This window comes from Talpa occidentalis, unplaced genomic scaffold (genome assembly GCF_014898055.3).
Source record: "Talpa occidentalis isolate TD23 unplaced genomic scaffold, MPIMG_talOcc4v2.1 talOcc4.16, whole genome shotgun sequence".
In the NCBI taxonomy this organism is placed as follows: Eukaryota; Metazoa; Chordata; class Mammalia; order Eulipotyphla; family Talpidae; genus Talpa; species Talpa occidentalis.
The window spans coordinates 16,820,441-16,830,889 of NW_023601653.1; the positions used below are offsets into that span (position 1 = coordinate 16,820,441).

A 10,449-nucleotide genomic window follows, 5' to 3' on the forward strand; every position below is an offset into this window, starting at 1 on the left:
TTTAAAAAAAAGAAACAGCAACAAATAACTTTTTTGAATGGTAATACATTACCACACATAAAATTTCAAAAGATTTCATGGGTCATTTAGTTGACCATACCATGGGGTTTCTTGAGGCTCCTTCTAGAAGTAGTTCACGTAGATAAGAGCAAAACTGATACACAGCCTCCTCCTCCCCACCACCTTATACAAAAACATGGAAAGTCCTCCACAATTTTACTTGGAGAAGCATCTAGTCAGACTGCTCCTTATCTTTTTAAACATGTTCTCTGATTCAAACCAATGTTTGTCTCCACAGACTCTCTGGCCCATTGCTTCTGCCTCTTCAGACTTCACACCAGTGGGTCCTGTCCCTGCCTTGTTTCAACACTCTCTTGGCTAAGCAACCCTCAGACAGCCACAAATACCAAAAAAAGGGTAGAGAATATCTACTGGCGGTACTGATAAGAACTCGAAGGCTCTTAGGCAGGATAGTGTGGTGATTAAATCAGAAAGATAGCTCTAGCAGAAACCACAGGACAGAGGGAAGAAAGACCTATCTGATGAATACCCCTATAAAGTGGTAGCAAATTGATAAGCAAGGGTAAGTACCCAGGACAGAACTGATCAACCTGTGCGACTCATACCAGGTGTCTTAGTGAAGGCTGAGATCCCCATGAATGTAGAAAACCCAAAATAACACTGTCTTAAACAAAGCGGAAGTTTAGGCCCTATAAAATTAGCAGTATGCCTGTATAATATATTGGGTTTTATAGTTTGGAAATGTTTCTGTTTTCCTTTGGCTTGCAGTGGCCAACATAAAGATAACCAAAATACATAGCATCTTCCTTTATTGCTGGAGTCAAATTTAACTCTTAGATCCTTTTGATACAGAGGGATACAAAGGGGGCTCTACAGCAACTGCTGATGTGCAACTCAGCAATTCAATTCCATTTGCTCTTCTCTAGAAAACCTTTCCCCTCCATGTTAAACACGTGAAAATGTTTCTCTCCCTAAAAAAGTGAAAAACACTTTCAATGCTGCACACCTCTTTACTCTTTTCTTCCTTTATCACATTAGCTAAGCATCTTGATGGAGCAACTTCTGTTCTAGTTCCCCTCTTCTTTTATTACTCAATCCACCGTTCTCTGGGACCCAATTTTCAACTAAACCACAAAACTGAACAAAACCACCGTCTTCCCCACTTCCACCGCATTGCCAAATCCAAAGATGACCTTTTACTTCTTATTTTAATGACCCTCTTGGTTGCACTGGCTGGTTGGCTCTTTCTAGATCATTTCATGAGTTCTTGTTACCCATCCAGTAGCTCCTTTTTAAAAAATTTAGCTTTATTGAGGTATAATTGATAAATAAATTTGCAAAAGATATTTCAAGTGCGCATTTTGGTGATACATACACACACATGCATATATAGGTTTTTTGTTTTTTAAAGAATTATTTATTTATGCAAGCACTGGGTACAGTCAGAAGTGCGGGAGGGTGAGAGAATTCACCAGAGCCAGAGCGGAGAGTAGAACAGGCAGACTGACGAAATACACTGCTAAGGGGAGCAGCGGGCGGCAGGAGAGGTCTGCGGGCCAAGTGGGACCCTCGCTGGCAGCCGGGGATCGAATCGGCGCTGCAGAGGCTCCAGTGCTCAACCGCTGCACCACCAGGGGAGTCACGCGTATATATGTTTTATACACACACACACACACACATAAAGCAAGCTATTTATCCACTGATAGAGGATTGGATTAAGATGATGTGGTAAGAACCCTGCTCCCCTCCCCCGCCCACAGAGGCGGCACTCTCCGACCGGCAGAGAGGAGGAAAACAACAAACCAAAACGGCCAACAAGAACAAACGACGCAGCAAGTGGGACTGTGAGCGGAAAGGAACTATTGCAGCCACCACACCCCGTGAACGGGAGCTGAGGCGAACCTTGCAGGATCTGCCGCGGCGGTGAGCGAACGGCTCCGGGCGCCATTAGAGAAGAACAAAGACCCCGGGAGACGCGCACACAGCCCGGGCTGCCGGTAAGCTGGCGCGGAAGGCGCACTCGGCGCGCGCTTGAAAAGCAAGTGCAGACCGGGATCGCAGCTGCCCAGGTCCCCGCGCCTGCGACCTAGGCTTGCGGGGAGACGACCTAGGCTTGCGGGGAGACGCGCGGAGGTCCTCACTGAGGTGAAGGTCCCTCCCTGAGTAAGCAGGATCCAGGCGCACAGGCACGGGAGCTGTGCAAAAGGCGCCATTCCCGCGCCACTGAACTGGGCTACAGCCCGCGTCCTGGACCTGAGGGCTTTGAACTGAGACCCGGGGCACGAAAATTCGGGGCGTGGGTTCTCCACGACGGTGGGGCACAAGGCAGACACAGCACCCCAAAGCTGTTGAGGTGTACCCTACCATTCCCGCTCTGTTCCCTGTCCCACGGGGTGGGGAAGGCGAAAAACAGCCCCCCAAGGACAATAGGAGAGATCTCTGGCGCCACCTAGCGACCAGGAAAAAAAAAGTCACTAACACCCCATAAAACAGGAAATTTCTTAAGACTGCTTGAAAAGGGCAGAAGGCTTCTGGAGGACCCAGTGGCCAGCCGGGAAGTTATTCCACGCCAGGCCCCTTCCGACCAGCAGTCTGAGCCCACAGAGGGAGCAGGCACCCACGTCCGGGGCAGACCGGGTGCGCAGAAGAGTGTGCCTGAAACCGGAGGCGCAGGGACTGCATCCCGCTTCACCATTTGAGAACAGGGACATTTCTTCAGTAAAAACTGCCTAAAACCAGCAGAAAGCTCCCCCACAAGACAGAGATGGCTCCTGGAAGAGCCAGAAGGGAGCGGAGAAGTTCACCCAAGATGTCAGTCAGTCTGAACAACACAGTGTCCCAACGCATACGACAAATTAGAAAACAGACAGTAGGGAGTAGAAGAACCACACGCAACCTAACAACTCCTCAGGAAAGAAGCACACCACAAAAAGAAAACCACTCCCCAGATTGCAACGACAGCAACTTGGAAGAACTTCTGAGCCTTCCAGAAAGAGAATTTAAAATTGCCATGATTAAAAAAGTGATAGATCAGAAGAAGGAAATTGAGTCCCTAAAGAGGGAAGTAAGAGAAATGCAGGAGATCAAAGAATTAATGGAGGAACTAAAGAACTCTGGGAAAAGCAATGAAAGCAGAATAGATGAAATGGAAGAACGAATAAGTAATCTTGAAGACACAGAAATAAAAAGAACCAAAACAGAAAAGGAAAGAGAAGTACGAAGGAAAAAGAATGAAGAAAGACTTCGGGAATTATCTGACTCCATGAGGAAAGGAAATATAAGAGTTATAGGAATTCCAGAAGGAGAGGAGAGAGATGTAGGAACAGAGAAAATATTCATGGATATAATTGAAGAGAACTTCCCAAATGCGAAGAAGGAGCTGAAAATTGATATACAAGAAGCAAGAAGAACACCAAACTTCCACGACGAAAGGAAAAACACAGCAAGACACATAATAGTAAAGCTCCCAAGAATCCAGGACAAGGAAAAAATAATGAAGCTGACAAGAGGGAAGAAACAGATAACATTCAAAGGAAAACCAATCAGGCTGACATCAGACTTCTCTGAAGAAACACTACGGGCAAGGAGAGAGTGGAGGGACATAGTCAACAGACTCCAAGAAAACAGATGCCAACCAAGAATACTCTATCCCGCAAAGCTCTCTTTCCTCCATGAAGAAAGAATATGGACCTTCCCAGACAAAGAGAAACTCTGGAATTTCATTGCGACTAAACCCCCACTCCAAAAAATACTACAAGGAATCCTAAAGCCAGAACCTCAGAGGGAAGAATAACAACGAAAGAAGACCAAAAAAAAAAAAAGTTATTAAAAGAATAAATAAATAAAATCAACGGAAAGACAAACATAATGGCAAATACAGATGCTAACATATCAATATTAACTCTAAATGTAAATGGACTAAACTCTTCAATAAAAAGACACAGAGTTGCAGCCTGGATTAAGAAACAAAACCCAACCTTTTGCTGTCTCCAGGAAACACATTTAGCTACAAAAGATAAAAATAGGCTCAAAGTCAAAGGATGGAAAACAATCCTACAAGCAAATGGGCCAAAAAAGAAAGCAGGAACAGCTATACTTATATCAGATAAAACAGACTTCAAACTCAAAAAAATAAAAAGAGACCCCAATGGTCACTACATTATGATTAAGGGGACAATACTTCAAGAAGAAATAACACTCATTAACATATACTCACCAAACGAAAGAGCACCAAAATATATCAGACAACTGTTGTCCTCTCTGAAAACAGACATCAGAGAAAACACATACGTAGTGGGAGACTTCAACACACCACTATCAACAATGGATAGATCAACAAGACAAAAAATAAGTAAAGAAACTAAAGCTCTAAATAAGGACCTAGAGCATTTGGGCTTAACAGACATCTATAGAACACTAAACCCAAAAAAAACGGAGTACACATTTTTCTCAAGCGCACACGGATCATTCTCCAGGATCGATCACATACTGGGGCACAAGACAAACATCAACAGATACACCAAGATTGAAATCATACCAACCATCTTTTCTGACCACGAAGGCATCAAACTAGAAATAAATCATAAAAAGAAGGCAAGGAACTATCCTACCTCATGGAGATTAAAAGCCACACTACTGGAAGACCACTGGACTAACGAGGAGATCAAAGAAGAAATTAAAAAATTCTTTGAATTGAATGACAAGGAGGACACCAATATCCTAAATGTATGGGATGCAGCAAAAGCAGTAATAAGAGGAAAATATATAGCAATAGAAGCTCACATCAAAAAACAAGAAAGAACTCAAAGAAACAACCTAATCTCGAAGCTCAAAGATCTAGAAAAAGAACAACAAAAAAACCCCAAAACCAGTAGAAGAAAAGAAATAATAAAAACCAAAGCAGAAATAAATGAAATTGAAACTAAAAAACAATCCAAAAGATCAATGAAACCAAGAGCTGGTTCTTTGAAAAAATAAATAAAATAGACAAACCCCTAGCCAGGCTCACAAAGGAAAAAAGGGAGAAAGCAAAAATACACAGGATCATAAATGAAAGAGGAGAAATCACAACGGACACAGCAGAAATCAAAAGAATAATCAGTAACTACTATGAACAGTTATATGGAAACAAGTTCAACAATCTAGAGGAGATGGACAAATTCCTACAACTCTACAATCACCCAAAGCTAGATAAAGAAGAAATAGAACACCTAAACAGACCAATTACAAGCAGCGAAGTTGAAATGGTAATTAAAAACCTCCCCAAAAACAAAAGCCCAGGACCTGATGGATTTACAAATGAATTCTACCAAACATTCAGAGACGAATTAGTGCCTATCCTTCACAAACTCTTCCAAAAAATTGAGAAGGAAGGGACAATACCAAACACGTTCTATGAAGCCAATATTACACTAATACCAAAACCGAATAAGGACAACACAAAAAAGGAAAACTATAGGCCAATCTCCCTAATGAACACTGATGCAAAAATCCTCAATAAAATTTTAGCTATCAGAATCCAACAATGTATCCATAAGATAATTCACCACGACCAAGTTGGATTCATTCCAGGGGCACAAGGATGGTTTAACATCCGAAAATCAATCAACGTTATCCAACACATCAACAAAAAGAAATATAAAAACCATATGATAATATCAATAGATGCTGAGAAAGCTTTCGACAAAGTGCAACACCCATTCATGATAAAAGCCCTTGAAATTCTTGGGATACAAGGAACATACCTCAACATCATAAAGGCCATCTATGACAAGCCAACAGCCAGTATCATTCTCAATGGTGAAAAGCTGAAAGCAATTCCATTAAGATCTGGAACAAGACAAGGATGTCCACTCTCACCACTGCTTTTCAATATAATACTGGAAGTCCTAGCCAGAGCAATAAGACAAGAGAAAGACATCCAAGGAATCCAAATAGGAAAAGAAGAAGTCAAACTATCACTATTTGCAGATGATATGATACTATACATAGAGAACCCCAAAATCTCCACAGAAAAACTAATTCAACTCATCAATCAATTCAGTAAAGTGGCAGGATACAAAATCAACACGCAAAAGTCAGTAGCCTTCCTATACACAAACAATAAATCTGAAGAAGAAGAAATCAAAAAAACCACCCCTTTTATTATCGAAACAAAAAAAATCAAATATTTGGGAATAAATCTAACAAAAGAGGTAAAGGACCTATACAAAGAAAACTATAAAACACTGTTAAAAGAAATAGAAGAAGACACAAAGAAATGGAAAGATATCCCCTGCTCATGGATTGGAAGAATAAACATTATTAAAATGGCCATCCTACCAAAAGCAATATACAGATTCAATGCTATTCCAATCAAAATCTCAATGGCATTCTTCAAAGAAATAGAACAATTATTGATGAAATTCATATGGAATCACCAAAAACCCCGAATAGCCAAAGCTCTACTGAAAAAAAAAGGAAATGGAGGCATCACACTCCCAGACTTCAAACTATACTACAAAGCCATAATCATCAAAACTGCATGGTACTGGAACAAGAACAGACATACAGACCAATGGAATCGAATAGAAAATCCAGAAATAAACCCACAGATTTATGGTCAACTAATCTTTGACAAAGGAGCAAAGACTATGCATTGGAGCAAAGAAAGTTTGTTCAATAAATGGTGCTGGGAAAACTGGGTCGCTACATGCAAAAGAATGAAGCTTGACCACTACCTCACACCATACACAAAAATCAACTCAAAATGGATTAAAGAACTAGACATAAGACCTGAAACCATAAAATACATAGAAGGAAATATAGGCGAAACACTACGGGATTTGCACATCAAAGACATCTTTACAGACACATCACCCAAAGCAGTGATAGTGAAGGCAAAGATAAACAGCTGGGACTACATCAAATTAAAGAGCTTCTGCACAGCAAAAGAGACAATAACAAAAACAAAGAGAAACCCCACCAACTGGGAGAACATTTTTGCACCCAACACTAATGATAAAGGACTGATCACAAAAATCTGCAAAGAGCTGATGAGACTCAGCAACAACAAAGAAAATAATCCAGTCAAAAAATGGGCAGAAGAGCTAAAAAGAAACTTCTCTGAAGAGGAAATGCAAATGGCCAACAGGCATATGAAAAAATGTTCAGCATCACTTGTAATCAGGGAAATGCAAATCAAAACTACCATGAGATACCATCTCACACCAGTGAGAATGGCACATATTAAAAAAACTAGCAACAACAAATGTTGGCGAGGATGTGGAGAAAAAGGAACTCTCCTGCACTGTTGGTGGGAGTGCAAACTGGTCCAACCACTATGGAGAGCTATGTGGAGATTTCTGGACCTACTAAACATAGAGCTTCCATATGATCCAGCAATTCCACTCCTAGGTATTTACCCAAAGGACACAGAAACATCAATTCCAAAGAGCACCTGCACTCCTATGTTTATAGCAGCACTGTTTACAATAGCTAAGCTTTGGAAACAACCCAAATGCCCAAAAATAGATGACTGGATCAAGAAGATGTGGTACATATATACCATGGAATATTACTCAGCATTCAAAAAAGATAAACACATGCAATTTGCAGCAACATGGATGGCACTGGAAGGGATCATGCTCAGCGAAATAAGCCAAAAAGAAAAAGAAAAATACCGGATGGTCTCACTCATAGCAGGAATCTAGAAAACTTAAATAAGGGACCAGGAAAATGAATATAAGAAAGTGAAAATCAAAATCAACAAAAAACTATGAACCAGAGACACTTTTTGGGGGTGGGGGGCGGGAGGGGAAGGATTGGGGTCAGAATGGGGCGTTTGCAATTGTATGGGGGAATATAAAAATAAAATTTAATATTAAATAAATAAATAAATAAATAAATTATTTTTAAAAGTCAAAAAAAATAAATAAATAAAAATCAAATAATAATCCCAACATAAAAAAAAAAAAAGATGAAGTGGTATATCCATACAATGGAATACTATTCAACTATAAGGAAAGATGAAATGTCACCATTCGTTCCTGCAAAATGAAAGGAGTTTGAGAGAGTTATGCGTAGTAAAGCAAGTCAGAAATATCAAAACAAAATATTGGACATTTTCATATATTTGAGTAAAAGAAGAAATCATAGTGGATGTCAATAAAGTCAAATAATTATAAACTATTAGGCACTCATAAACGAAATGAGGCTTCTGAGGTTAAGAAGGAGGAAGGAGTAAGGAGTGAGAAAAAGCCAAAGGGGCATAAGGAATTGTGGTGGGAAAAAAAAAAAAGAGAAAACAGTTGGGTCTAGACCCCAACCCTGAGTATTAGTAGAAAAGATCACTGCCTTTCTATTACATGTCTTGGATTATGTGTCATTAAAAGATCTTTTAACTTCAAGTCTCCAAAATTTGGATACTCTCCATAAACTGACACTACAAAAGATACATGTAGGCACAGCAGAGTCAGAAAATAAAATAATGGCCTCTCTGGTGCAGCAAGGGGTTAAGCACCGCACTATGAAGCAATCTGCAGCCTCTGAAGCACTAGTTCGATCCCTGGCCAGCCAGGGATCAGCCCACATGGCACAGCAGACCTCTCTAGCTTCACCCACTGCTCCCTTCAGCAGTGTATTTCAGTCAGTCTGCCTGTTCTGTTCCCCACTCTGTCTCTGGTGAATCCTCTCCCCTCTGCATCTCTGGCCTGTACCCCCATTCTTGTATGTATAAATAAATAAATCTTTAAAAAAAGAAAAGAAAAGAAAAGAAAAGAAAATCCTGATGTTCTCCCAGCTCCAACCTGTTTTCACCACTCTTCTCTCTACACACTGTGCTTGGGCTCAGCTTACCCACTGTCTTAGTTTCACCCACCACATTATGTGATATTCTCATCACCTAACCCTCTCCCAGAGTTAGGGACTTAAATATCCAAGCAACTCTGGGACACTTTGACTCTCATACACCATACATTTTCAAACTCCACACCATAGATCTTCCTCATCTAAATCTGTCCTCTTCATATAGTGCCTACCTCTGTTAATGACTACCCAGTGACTGAACTGAAAAATAGGACCATCATCTTACACTCCTTCTTAATCTCTGAATCAATCCATTTACCTCTTAAGTATTCCTTCTGTACCACCCTTCCTCTTTATCCTTACTTATCACTTACCTTTAACAGGCCTCTAGCATTTTCTTTCTGGATTGTTTTAAAAGTTTCCTAATACTCCTGCCTCTGATGTTGATTCTTCATTCTCTGATTACTAAACATGTTTCCTTGATATTTGCACCTGATCATGTCACCTCGCTGCTTAAAATTCTTCAACAGATCCAGAATTAAATGCCCAGACGTTTAAATCTGCATTCAGAATTAAAGGCCCAGATGTTTAAATTTCTCTAAGACCTGTTCTCTTCCAGTTCTTGCAGTCTACATGGCATGATGCATCTTGAACTTACATAGTCTTAAAGGGATGGATCTTTACATGTGACATGCACAGATCAAGAGACTGGAAAATGTGAAGCTATCACTATTGAGGTGGCATCTTAGTGTTTTAGAGAAACCATGAATTTTTTTTTTAAATTTTTTAATTTTTATATTCCCCACACAATTGCAGCCCCCTGATTTTGACCCCAATCCCTCCTTTCCCTGCCCCCCCACCCCCCCATGTGTCTCTGGTTCATAGCTGTTTGTTAATTTTGATTTTTTTCTTTCTTATAGTTATTCTTTTTCCTGGTCCCTTATTTAGGTTTTCTAGATTCCTGTTATGAGTGAGACCATCCGGTATTTTTCTTTTTCTTTCTGAAACCATAAATTTTTTAAAACCAGAGTATCAACATTATTTGGTTTTGTTTATAAGTGATGTTTATATTAAAATACTTTGAATGAAAAAAAAAAAACTCTGAGGCTCATCCGAAAGGATAAAACATCCTTCAAATTCTTTCTCACTTCCCATAAAGGCCCTTACTCTGCATTCCAATCTTGCAGCCAAAATATATCCATATATTATAGATCTTCCTTATTACAATATGTCTACGTTTTCTTTCTAAACTTCTAAAACGGGAAGGTTGGTTTGCCCCTTTCAAATCTCCAGGACTCTGGAATATATGTAATAAGCACTAAAGAAATATTTGTGAAATTGACAAAAATGCTGCCAAGGTGACACATCAGCAACAAAACAGCTCTTAAACAGTAATTTTAATAGCTAAATTGGTGTCGACTATCTCTTTCACATTAGCCTTCAAAGTGTTGGATTAATATTTCTAAGTATTAAGAATTCAGGAGGGGGGCCAGGAAAAAAAATAAAAAAAAATTTTCTCGTGCCTCCCCGTCGGGGAATCGAACCCCGGTCTCCCGCGTGACAGGCGGGGATACTCACCACTATACTAACGAGGAACTGCACACGAGCCGGCTTTCTGAGGAGGTTCCTATCCCCTTCAACCTG

At 40.2% G+C, this 10,449-nt stretch overlaps 1 non-coding gene across 1 annotated transcript; it reads right to left on the reverse strand.

Annotated features, from left to right (window-relative positions):
* Window positions 1-10,328: 10,328 nt before the first annotated feature.
* TRNAD-GUC (transfer RNA aspartic acid (anticodon GUC)) lies at window positions 10,329-10,400 on the reverse strand. Its single transcript has one exon. It is a non-coding gene; the product is annotated as a tRNA-Asp (tRNA).
* Between the last annotated feature and the right edge of the window lie 49 nt (window positions 10,401-10,449).